Source organism: Tupaia chinensis, unplaced genomic scaffold (genome assembly GCF_000334495.1).
Source record: "Tupaia chinensis unplaced genomic scaffold, TupChi_1.0 Scaffold145257_1, whole genome shotgun sequence".
NCBI classification, from domain to species: domain Eukaryota; kingdom Metazoa; phylum Chordata; class Mammalia; order Scandentia; family Tupaiidae; genus Tupaia; species Tupaia belangeri.
Genome location: NW_006205117.1, coordinates 2,579,270 through 2,592,233, shown reverse-complemented (window position 1 = coordinate 2,592,233; position 12,964 = coordinate 2,579,270). Strand labels below are relative to the sequence as shown.

Genomic DNA, 12,964 nt, shown 5'->3' with positions numbered 1-12,964 from the left:
TTGAAATGCAAAGTCAGTCATGGATTATCTAGTGGCTGCTTTAACCACCAGATCACGGAGTCAGCCTTCTATTTCCTTTAAATATACTTTTGTTAAAAACTTGGGGCTTCAGATTTAATTTATTCAGGTAATGAAAAATATATACTCTTTTTTTTTTTGAGAGGTCTTTTTTTTTTTTTTTTTGCTATAGGGCACGTGAACTTGCCCAACAGACAAGAGAGAGACAGAAAGCGAGAAATCACCCCACAAGGGGGATGGCCACACCGCAGTCCCTTCTCCTTCATTCTCCTCTCGGGATCTTGGCACGCACGTACACATGACTGGAAAGAGTTTAAGCCACCGGGTCCGGGACACGAACTGTGGTCAACTACGTGGGAGTTCAGCGACATAGCCATTACGCTAACTGCTGGTCCCTACTCTTTAATCTAATTTAGCAAAATCAATGCTCACTGATAAACCAATCAACCAAGTAAAGTTTTGTTAGATTACCTGTGTCAAAATTACCCATTGTTAGTACAAGTCTAGCCTTATTTTTTAATTCAAGTAAATTGATTAATACATGCTTCAATAACATATGTTAATTGATTAACATGAAAAGCACTAAAAACAGGAAGAAGCCACGGGCCTTAAGAAGAAGGTTCCACATGGCTACTGTGAACTAGACTTTTAAGGGAATGAAGATTTTCTACTAATAATTTAGCCTCCAACATCCTTTCAGTGTGTTTTTAGACAGATCTAAGATCACTGTAGCTAAACATTCAAATACTAATATGGTTGAAATATTCCCCACTATCTACTGAATCTGCTGCACCAGCAAGCACAATAGAACAGCAAAGAGATTCTGGATCACCTCTGTCTGCTTGCTCCTGAACATTAAGGCTGAACCTCAAGAATTTGAAAGAAACACAACATTCATCAGATGACAAGAAATCACCACCGGATCACGAGAAACATGGGAAAACAAGAAAATACCTCTCCTCCTAGGGAAAAGAGTAACTCTTCATCCACAAGCAGTTCGGTGAAAATCATGGAAATGTCTGATAAGGAATTCAGATCATTCATAATGTCTAAGCTAACAGAGATGGAAGAGAAGAGAGATAATGAACTGCTAAAGAGAAAGGAGAAAGAAATTGACGAGTTCCAAGAGATGAGGAAATTCCTGCAAGATCTAAAAGTGGAATTACACACTTTACAAAAGACTCAAACGGAACTGCTAGAGATGATGTCTATAATACAAGAAGTAAGAGAAAGGAGAAAGAGATTGACGAGTTCCAAGAGATGAGGAAATTCCTGCAAGATCTAAAAGTGGAATTACACACTTTACAAAAGACTCAAACCGAACTGCTAGAGATGAAGTCTATAATACAAGAAGTCAAAATCTCCCTGGAAAGCATTAAAAGCAGACTAGATCATTCAGAAAATAGAATCTCAGATGTAGAGGAGAAAATGGCTGGCCTAGAAAAATCCACCATGAAGGCTGAGAAAATGGCACAAAAATTTGAGAATAATATGCGAGAAGTACTGGATACCATCAAACGTCCAAATATCCGGATAATTGGCATTCCAGAAGGTGAGGAAACCCATAAGGGCATTGATAATCTATTCCAGGAAATCCTGCAAGAAAACTTTCCAAACCTAGAGAGGCATTCAAAGATCCAGTCCCAGGAAATACAACGGACCCCAAATAGAATCAACCCTAGAAGATCTTCTCCAAGACACATTATAGCCAGGTTGACCAAAACTGCAGACAAAGACAAGATACTAAGATTAGCAAGAGAAAAACATCAAGTTACCTACAAAGGACATCCCATCAGGCTAACAGCAGATCTCTCATCAGAAACAATAAAAGCGAGGAGAGAATGGGAAAATATATTCCAAGTGTTAAGAGAGAAGCAGTTTCAGCCAAGAATACTGTATCCGGCAAGATTATCTTTCAGGTGGGAAGAAAAGACAAGAACTTTCTCAGATAAACAAAACCTGAAAGAATTTACCAGCACCAGACCAGACCTCCAAGAAGTTCTCAAGGATGTGCTGTATCAGGAAAACTAAACGCAGATACATGGAAATAAGAGTCCAAAAACTGAGAAAGTAGCTAACTTAATCATAGGGACAAGTCTGGAGTTGAATACTATATCCCAGAATTTAATCAGGAAAATTGAACCAGAACAGAAGATAAAAGTATATGAGACTGATAGGTTCATGCACCTACCATTTGAACAGAATCCTAACCTGTTTCCGGGCTTTAAGCAAAGTTCCTTGGCGGTTCTTTGATTTAAGTTAAAACTGGTTTTCTTAGTAGTAACGAGGGAACTCACCTTTGAAAGTAGTCAGGTTATGTAGGAAATTGTGTGATCAATACAATGTAAAAAAAAAAAAAGCACTAAAAACAAATTATGAAATGTGTTTTATAAGATATATCCACAAAAGCAGTGAAGTCTCATTTAAGATGATGTAGAATCTAATACAATTGATGGATCAGTTTTCATAAATCATAAAACAAAATCTTTCATGTTATTTTTTACTCCTTAGTTTTCAATAATTTAATATTATGTTATATCCAATATGATAGATAGCTAAGATAAGTAGTTGTTAAGTGAGGACTATAATAAGTTAAACATGGTGTACTTTTCCTGAGTGGATTTGTAGACACACATCAAACTCTACTAGTTAATTTGGAGTACTGTTAAATAAGTATCACATATAAATATTCAGCATTCTATCTTTTTTAAAGATAATTTTTTAAAGATAACTATTTTTAAAATAAAATAATATTTTTCTATGTAGTTTATGAAAAAATGTTTTTATTGCTATATTGATCTGGCAACTCCCATATATTTTCATATTATATAATAGGATATAGAAAATATTCAGTGCTTTATAAAGCATACTAGTATATAATTAGGATAACTATTTTAGGGTCTGAACTGATAAGCTACACATTATTCACTTTATTGAATAATACATACTAAATGTATTTATTTACTTAGCTACTTTTATATTTTTACCATAGGGAATGTGTGCTTGCCAGAGAGAGACAGAGATACTAAATTTAAAAAGAAAGAAATCACAGGGACCAGCAGGGGGTGTGGTGATTAAGGCACTGGAGTCTCACATGACTGCCCACAGTTCAAGTCCCAGATGTGGAGACTTAAAATCGCTCCAGGCATGTGTGTGTGTGTGTGTGTGTGTGTGTGTCCAAAATCCCAAGAGGAGAACAGGGAAAGGATTGTGGGGTGGCCATTTCCCTGGAGAGTGATTTCTCACTTTCTCTCTCTCCTCTCTCTCATGAGCACACACACTCTGTGGCCAAAACTTAAAAAAAAAAAATTACATGAATCTATTTTTTGACTCTAGCTAGAAAAAATGGGATAGTCTTGAAAAATATTCTAGTTACTTTTAAAGAGACTTAGTATAACTAAGCTATACTGCTTTGACAAAAAGTGCCTTCCTTCATGACTATTATGAATAACTGAACAAATTGCTTCTTTTAGGAAAGCAATTTTTAGCTGTTAGTGTTTCTTAACAATGCTCTCATTGATATTCTCTCCTCACATCTTTCCTCAGGGAATAAAGCATTCTTTGAAAACAATCTAGGGAAAGGAAAAGGTGAAGACTGTCTACTCTATATCTAATTTTAAAACATAAACACAAGGGCCAAAATACCCAATTTCTAATGCTCTATGCTTTAGTTTTTCAGAAGCATGTGCAGACAGAAAGACAGAATGACTGCAAGATTGTCTCTAACAAAGAAGGCTTTCCTGCATGTACTGTTTTAATTTTCTTTTGCTGGTGCCCTAGATGTTTTTATACTTTAGAACATTGACACAGAGAGAGGATTAAGATTAGACAAAGATTAAGATGAGGTCTTGGCCAGTCCAAACGTGTACTTCTTGTGTGATTGAAGGGCGTGTTAAGGTTTTTGACAGAATTATGAAGACAAGAGAGATATAAGACAGCTTAGCACTGGAGTTTGAATTGAGACTGAATGAGTTCTTTTATTTCCTAGGTGAACCCTTTAGGACAAATACCATTAAGAAAAGTACCTCAAGGTTATTTTAAAAAAAAGAACGTCAACATAGATTCAAGATGAGTCACAGGGATATTGTTCTTCTGTAAAATGGGAGAAGAGTTATTTTGAAAAGGCTAGTGGGGAAGGAAACTCATCTGATAATGGAAAGAGTTCATATGAAAGTTGAGGATCTGAACATGGATTTCCTTAAAATTGTACACCAATATGATGACCACTTCTTATACCTGACCTATCCCAAGCCTAGCTTTGTTTCTGACACAGTTTTGTGACCTTGACATTGCTTTCTCAGTATGATTTTTAAACCTTGCTATATTTCCTGTTGTTTTCTGTCTTGCCTTCACCTTTGAAACATAGAGCAAAAGAGGCACTTCTAGTAATATCTATCCTTGACAGATGATGCCCATATTCAGGGTTTCTAGCAACACTGCTATCCTTCCTAGTTGGATAACACCCTAGTCCTCCAAGGACACTGTAATAGCCACTGGAGATGGCAGCATGACAAAATTGGGGTGCTAAGATAAAGACTATACCTGAGTACATCGTTTTTTTAAAAAAAGTTACAAAATACATGCACAGAATGGTTAAATCAGAAAATATGTTAATTTCCACAGATAAGTGAAAACATGTAGCATTTCTTTTTGTGTACTTGGCTTATGTCCCTTAACATAATATTCTCCAAGCTTGCCTAACTTATCTAAAATGACTGGTTTTGTTTACTTTAATGGCTGAAATAGTATCCCATTGTGTGTGTGTGTGTGTGTGTGTGTGGTAGGGTGGGTGTGCATATTGCTTTTTATCCATTTATTTGTTAATGTGCACTTATGTTGATTTCATAGCTTGGCTATTGTGAGTAGTGCTGAAATAAACATTGGGGTGCAGATACTTTTATGGCATAGTGGTCTTCTTTTCTTTACACATATGTCTAGTAGTCGGATGTCAGGATCATATGGTAGTAATATTTTAATTTTATGTTTTTGAGGACACAGCCTTGCTAGCATTTGGTAATTTTTGTCTTTTTAATAATAACCATACTAATCAGAGTGAGATCTTATTTCATTGTGGGTTCAATTTATATTTCCCTAACAACTAGTGATACTGAACATTTTAAAATGTATTTGTCAACCCTTTGTATGCATTCTTTTGAGAACAGTTTATTCAGATTATTTACCCACTTTAACATTAGGCTGTGTTTTCTTAATGCTGCTAAAAAGTACATAGTTGAGGGGCTGACAGCTGAAATGGTAGTTAGGGGCACTGGACTCCCACATGGCTGACTGTGGTTTAAGTCCCAGACCTGGAGGCTTTCTTTCCCACTTTCTCTCTCTCTTTCTGGACAGATTTAAATAAATAAATAAAGTTTAAAAAATAATTATTTTTAAAAAGTACATAGTTGAAGAATGATTACTGTAGGTTGGAAAAGAAAGTGGAAAGGAAAGGATAGAGGGATATTGATTAATGTAAGCAAAATTAGAGATAGACAGATGAGAAACTTCTAATGTTATCAATTATAGTAGGATGAATATAGTTCATAAAAATTTACTATATATCTCAAAGTAACTAAAAAAGAGGATTTTGAGTTTTCCTGAAATAATGACAAATGGCTGGGATTATATATTAATTGCCCTGATTTAATTCATACAGTTAATATTATTGTTCTGAAAATTCACATGGTACCTCACAAATGTTTACAATTATTATGTGTCAATAAAAATAAAAGTAAAAAAGATATAACAAAAACAGATAAATACTGTTTTTCAGAAATAACTACTGTAAGATCGAATCTCAATTAAATCAAGCAATCCAAAATATTCGAATGTTTAAATTGTTTTCAGTTTTTTACAACTCTAAATAGTTATGTGCCTGACATGTTTGTAGCTAAAATCCAAGTTTTTTCCTTGGAAATTATTCCTAGAAGAGATCATTATTTTTTGGAGAGGTTTTTTCTTGTTTTTTTTTTTTTTTTGCTATAGGGCATGTGCACTCGCCAGAAAGACAGAGAGACAGAAAGGGAGAAATCACCCCCCTGGGGGATGGCCATGCTGCAGTCCCTTCTCCTCCATTCTCTTCTCAGGATCTTGGGCACACATGCACACGTGCCTGTCATGAGTTTAAGCTGCTGGGTCTGGAACTCGAACCACGGTCGACTACATGGGAGTCCAGCCACATAGTCATTACACTAACTGCTGGGCCCAAAGAGATCCTTTTTTTTTTTTTTTTCCAAAGAGAACCTTTTTTTTTTTTTTTTTTAAAGAATGGAAATTAATTTTTATTTACAAGACACTGCAAGGTATGAAATTCCACATAGAAATAAGAAACCTGTTCAGAGAACAAGCTTCATACACTTGTACAGTTTGAACTGTTCAAATATAGTTGTGTTGTAGAAAGTACTATGATACTAAAAATTGACATGTACTGAGAGTGTGTGAAGCTTGAAGAAGAACAATTGTGAACTAAATCCTTGAACTAAATATATGATGTTTTAAAAAAACTTTAGACAAATTAAATTTGAATGGATTTATTGGAACAAAAGATGATTCATGTGCGACCAGCAGGTGGCATGGTAGTTAAGGCTCTGGACACTCCCACATGGCCAACCACAGTTCGAGTCCCAGACCTGGTGGCTTGCTTTCTCACTTTCTCTCTCTCTCTTTCCTGTTTCTATCTCTGGTCAAATTCAAAACAAATGAATAAATGAACAAAAACAATTAAATAAATAATTCTAAAAAAAAGAAAGAGGGGAATCAGCAGTTAGCGTAATGGCTATGTCGCTGGACTCCCACGTAGTCGACCGCGATTCGCGTCCCGGACCCGGTGACTTAAAAATCACGCCGGGTGTGTGTGCGTGCGTGCCCAAGATCCCGAGAGGAGAATGGAGGAGAAGGGATTGCGGCGTGACCATCCCCCCTGGGGGGTGATTTCTCGCTTTCTGTCTCTAATGTCTCTCTCTGTCTGGCGAGCGCACACGCCCTATAGTGAAAATCTCTCCAAAAAAAAAAAAAAAAAAAAAAAGAGTACTATGAAAAAAAACCAGCCACATCTTAAAAGAGTTCTCAGTAGAGAATCAGCAAGACCAACTTAATCCAAACATAGCACTCCACAACCCACTTTGTGCCTCAGCTGTGCAGTGTAATAGCTGGTGGTCTCAGGAGTCCCATCCTGCACTTGGAAGGTAATGCTTTTAGAGGTAGTTTCTGGCACAATATTCTGACATTTCTCTACAGAGAAATGTTTTTTAGTCAATTTTAATAAAGCCTTGTGTACAGACTCACTTTCATAGTTTTGTGGAGTTTCTATTTTGTCCAAGCCTCCACATACTTCAGTCTTTATACTAAGTTTCTGAATTTCTCCTAGTTTTTCAGCAGCCTGAAATATTTGAAATGGCAGCTAGGATAACCAGAATCATTTGGGTATCTTTAGCAGATGAGAGGTTCTTCCATGGCTCTGTTATGCCACAATGGATGAGATATACAATCTGGTCATCTGCTCCACCACGTGTATGGTTGGTCACAGACCATATAGCTTTCTTTTGTCTTAAAGTCTGCCTTAGAAGGAAGGCTGATAAGGAATGGGTCTAACCATGACTCACAATCTGCTGTATTCAGTCCTGCCAGACAGCTGTGATGCTGAACACTATTCATGTTATTTCCTTCTGAAAATTCATTTTGGGGTTAATTAGCAGGCTGGGAAAGACAGCAAATGCTCCAGCATCTATCACGGCCCGAGTCTGTTCATCTGTTCCAGTGACAATATTACCTTAGGCTCTTAGCACAGGAGTCAAAACTGACAATTTGGTAGCTCCTAAAAGCTTCACATATTGGGGTACAACTCTTGTTTTCACAGCCATTTACATCTGTTCAGTTGGATCATGGTAAGGTAGAAATTAGCCCAGCAGGTATCTGTTAATACTTCTGGATCATTGTGATGCAAGAGACCAACTAAAGTAGGAAGAATTTGCTCCACAGCATCTAGCAGGGCTGCAGGATTATTGTTGTGGCCAAGATTTGAAAGTGTCCGGGTAAGATAATGGAAGTAACTGCAAGCTAAAGATGTCATGTCAGAAACTGCAAGAAGAGCCAACAGCTGGTCAACTGCCCCTTCCTTGATAATGAGGTCTCAGAAAAACCATGTCCTGGGATGTTTCCTAGAGCCCATACAGCTTGCTCACAAATGTGTGTGGGGAGATGCAACATAGAAATTATCTCTGGGATAGTATCTCCATCTACCACAGCCTTGGTCTGTTACGACATCCCAGAAGAATTGTTAGTGCTCAAGCAGATTCAAGGTGGATAGGACTGCAATCATTTCTGCCCAAGAAGGACACACATTTTGGAATCAATCCAGCCTGGTATGTTTTATCTGGGAGATTTTTTTTTTTTTTTTTTTTTTCTAGATAGCAGCTTCTTAGCTGCTTGAATAGCTTAGGGCTGGATTTCCAAATTACTCCAATTATGCCTTTGACAATGTCATCAACAGACCAATTTACAGTGCCCTGGTTGTTGAGCTTTCCTGCAGTGGAGAAGTAGCAAAATCTTTTCTCCTTTTTAATATCTGATCATTCTTCTTAGCTTTTTCCACATTAACCTCTATTCTGATATGCCTCATTTCTCTACTGTCTTTTCCCTTGTTCTTGAATCTGGTGAATTAACATTCTCATTGGTGGACATGTTTGGAGAAAGCTGCACAGGGGGCTCAGGCTTCTACTGGAGGAGTTGTGGGACTCACATAGTATGGGGCAGCTGCCCTCAGTATGTCCACTGCAGCTTAGCCTAAAGACAGTGTGCCTAGAAGAGATAATTCTGTGTTAATAGTTATACCTTTTGTAATATAATCTTCAGAAAGATTTAAATTTTTTTTTTAATTTTTTATTTCAATTTCTTTTATACATTCAATCACACTTAGCTTGCAAAGTGAATATTCCAACATGTGTATGTTTCTCACCAATCTAGTTGACAATACTATAAAGTTATCTTCAATAGATAACCCATTTCCTTGTCCCATCAATGCCTTGCCTCTCTATTTTTCTCCTTAATGTCTTTCTTCAGACTCTACTCCTTTACCCACCTTCTTCCCACACTGTATCTGGTATTCGCAACCATTTACTGTGTTTCTATAACCTTTAGCCATTCAGTTTTGGCCATAGAGTGAGGACACTCGGTATATATTAAGTCAAGACATACAATGTCTCTCCTTCATAGCCTGGCTTGCTTTACTCAGTAGTAAATCTTCCATATTCATCCGCTTTCTGTCAAAAGCCAGGGTCTTGTTTTTTATGGCTGAGTAGTATTCCATAGAGTATATGTGCCACACTTTTTTAATCCATTCATCCGTTTGTGGCTATTTGGGTTGGTTCTATGTCTTAGCAATTGTGAATAATGCTGCAATAAACATCAATGGGATGTTAACAGTATACACTACCTACAGCAACAGATGAGTTTTGTTAGAATTTTATGTGCTATACTTGAGAAACGTTAACATACCTTTGGTAAGGACTGTGTATTAAAAGTAAGAGAGTGTGTAAATAGCACACTGCTTCTTATATGTTTAAATAATCTTTCTCTGCATAGAAAATTATAGAGATCCTTGGTTTTCCTGCTCCACTCAGTAATCTCTGCATGGCTCCTGTATTAATAGACCTTGCAAATAATGCTTTAAATACCTACTGATTTGTGGTAAATATGTTAAGAGAATTATTCTACCACACATGAAAGCATGTCTTATTCCCCACATCTAGATAGTTTGCAGCTTTGATTAGCTGCCCAAGGTGCAGAGTGCGGAAACTTATCTTATTTTCTTGGTTGAAGAAAGTTTGTCACCTTGAATGTCAGGAAGTAACAGGCAGATTTAGGGAGGCAGTCTATTTATACAAGTCAGGGGAAAACTTGATTTTATACTCTTTATTTAAAGTCACCATGGGGTCAAAGTACCAGCATTCCAATGAGCCCAATAAACAGTCATTGCCTGAAAAAACTCCTAGCAACAGTAATGATGAAAATAGCATATTGAGAGAGGTTCTGACATTCACTACCCTAAAAAAGGCACTGAGTGGATTTGAATTATCATTAATAGAGAAGTTATAAGTGTGACTGAAAGGGCACTGGGAAAAAAGTAATATTGATTGATTAAAAATAGTTGTCTGATTGGGTCCAGCATATGGTATAATGGCTACATCACTGGAGTCCCATGTAATTCACTGCAGTTTGAATCCCAGACCCAGTAGCTTAAACTCATGCTGGGTGCATGTGTATGCATGCCCAAGATCCTGAAAGTAGAATGAAGGAGAAGGGATTGTGGCATGGCCATCCCTCCTGGGAGGTTATTACTAACTTTCTGTCTCTCTGTCTCTCTCTGTCTTTCTGGTGAGCACATGTTCCCTATAGCAAATACCTCTCCAATAATAATAATAATAGTAGTACTTGTCTAATTACAGAATAAAATCATGAAACTGTGACCTAAAGATCACTGGACTTATAATTGGACTTAAGTTAGTTATTGTCCAACCATTTAATTGTCCAACCACTTATAACTGGACTTAAGTTAGTTATTGTCCAACCATTTAACAAGTAGTTAGTAAGCATTTACTATATACCAGAACCTAGACAAGGTGCTTAAATATGATAGTGAGCAAAACTGACATAATCATTTCTTTTTTTAATCCCATAGAGAGAAGCCATCCTCCAATGGGGCCTGGTCACACTGCAATCCTTTTTCTTTTAATTCCTCTTTCTGGATCTTGGGCATGGTACATATGTGCTCGGCATGTTTTTCAAGCCACCGGGTCTTAGACTCAAACTCTGGTTGGCCATGTTGGACCCACCTTCTTCACAGTCCTTGACCACTGTGCCATGAGACTGGCCCCAAACTGATAGAAGCTTGTCCGCATGGATGTTAGAGTTTATGGGAAAACATGGACATTAAAAAGAAACACTTTGGGGCCAGTAGGTAGCATGATGGCTAGGGCACTGGACTCCCACATGGCCAATCATTGTTCAAGTTCTGGACCTGGAGACAATCACGCTGAACGTGTGTGTGTGTGCACCCTAAATCCTGAGAAGAGAATGGAGGGAAAGGGATTATGGATATGTCCATAACCCTGGGGGATGATTTCTCACTCTTCTCTCTGTCTCTTTCTGGTGTCCTATGGCAAAAAAGTAAAAAAAGAAAAAAAAATTGAATATGTTTTTGTTTCAAAATGTGAAGATCTGAAAACTTTTCATTCCTGGCTTGACAGGAAAAAGCTGAACAAAACTGAACATTAGTGAATGTTCTTAGAACTACCGGAGGACTGAAGTCACAGGACAAAGTGTCATGCTCAAAAATGGAAATAAGGATAATTTAGAGTCACAGCTGAGATCTGCTTACTTGGAGCAGAAGTTAAACTGTAAAGACATTGGAATGGTGTTAGTGATATACCTTCACATATATACATTTTAAAGAAAGCATTTGGGAGGTCAGCAGATACCAGGATGAAAGGTGGAATCTTACTGTATTACGAATGTATGACACGACTTCATTGAAAGGATTAGGGGGAAAAGTGCTGACCTAAGTAGCATTAGAAATAAATTATTTAAAACTAAAGTCAAAAAGATCTATGCCTAAATGCTGTACTCTATATGATAAAATTGTTTCTCACAGGGGTACTAGGTAACAATTTGATTCTTTTATGTGTGATGCTGGAATAGGACAGTTAAGTAAGTGAATGCTGAATGGGAGTAGCTAGGTATCTCATGACTGGAATGGAGTTATAGATAAATAATAAGAGAAGGCTAGTATGACCCATATGTAATGGATTAGAGTTGGAGGTATCAGAATAAACTCATGTTAAATACTCTAAGCTGAGAGAGCCTGAAAATGATGACATGCACTATCAGAAAGTATACTACATACCCAGATTTTGGTTTCTAATATACCACTACTCAATAAAAGGGATCAGGTCTCCGTTAAATAATGGCCAATCCTGGGACTAGGACAGAAAGTATACAAGATAAGTCTAAATCATGTTGTACTTTCAGAAATAAGGAAGTACTAAAAATAAAAACAATCCCTTCCAATCCTGTTTTCTAACACACAATGTTGAGGGTATGTAAAAAGAATTCAAGAGTTAATTGAAAGAGCTCCTAATCACCAATGTTGGAACAATTTGAACAACAAAATAATTTGAAGTTATAATTGAATGCATAAAATAAATATTCATGAGTCAAAACTAATATAATAAATTATTGGATATATGAAGCAGTGAATGAGAAGAGGCAACTCTCCTATGCATTAGAATTCTAAATAATATAAATAAATAGATACTCTGTCCTCAGGAAGGTAGAGCATGATTCCTCACTTAAATGTGGGCTATTCATAGTGACTTCTAGCAAAGTATACATGAAAGGGGGAAAATGAACAGTTTTATGATCAAGAAATCTGGTAAACACTGTCAGTCAGATGATCAAGGTTAATAACAGTGATGAGTCATAATGACATGTTGGATTCTCTACATGACATGATAAAAATGACAATTTATTTCCATGGATTTTCTTCCCAAAACACACTACCTCTGTCTAATTATGAGGAAAATACTAGGCAAATCCCAATTGAAAGACATCCTAAAAAATACCTGAGTAGTACATCTTAAAACTTCCATGGTCATTAAAAATAAGGATAGTCTGAGAAACTGTCACAGGCAAGAGGGAAGCATGTAAGGAGACATGATGACTACATGTAATGTAGTGTCCAAAAGGGGATCTTGTAATAGTAAAAAGGACATTACGTAAAAACTGAGGAAATTCTAGTAAAGTATGGACGTTAGTCAACAAGAGTAAATTAACACAGGTTCATTAATGATAACAAAAGCACCATACTAAAATAAGAGGATAATATTAGAGGAAACTGGGTGTTGGGAATATGGGAACTCTCTACTATGGGAAGTTTCTACTGTCTTTGCAGTTT

The 12,964-nt window shown here is 36.8% G+C and overlaps 1 pseudogene; it reads right to left on the bottom strand.

The window, feature by feature from the left end:
- Window positions 1-9,985, bottom strand: part of LOC102479724 (importin subunit alpha-1-like) — a 53,251-nt pseudogene extending 43,266 nt beyond the window's left edge.
- Between the last annotated feature and the right edge of the window lie 2,979 nt (window positions 9,986-12,964).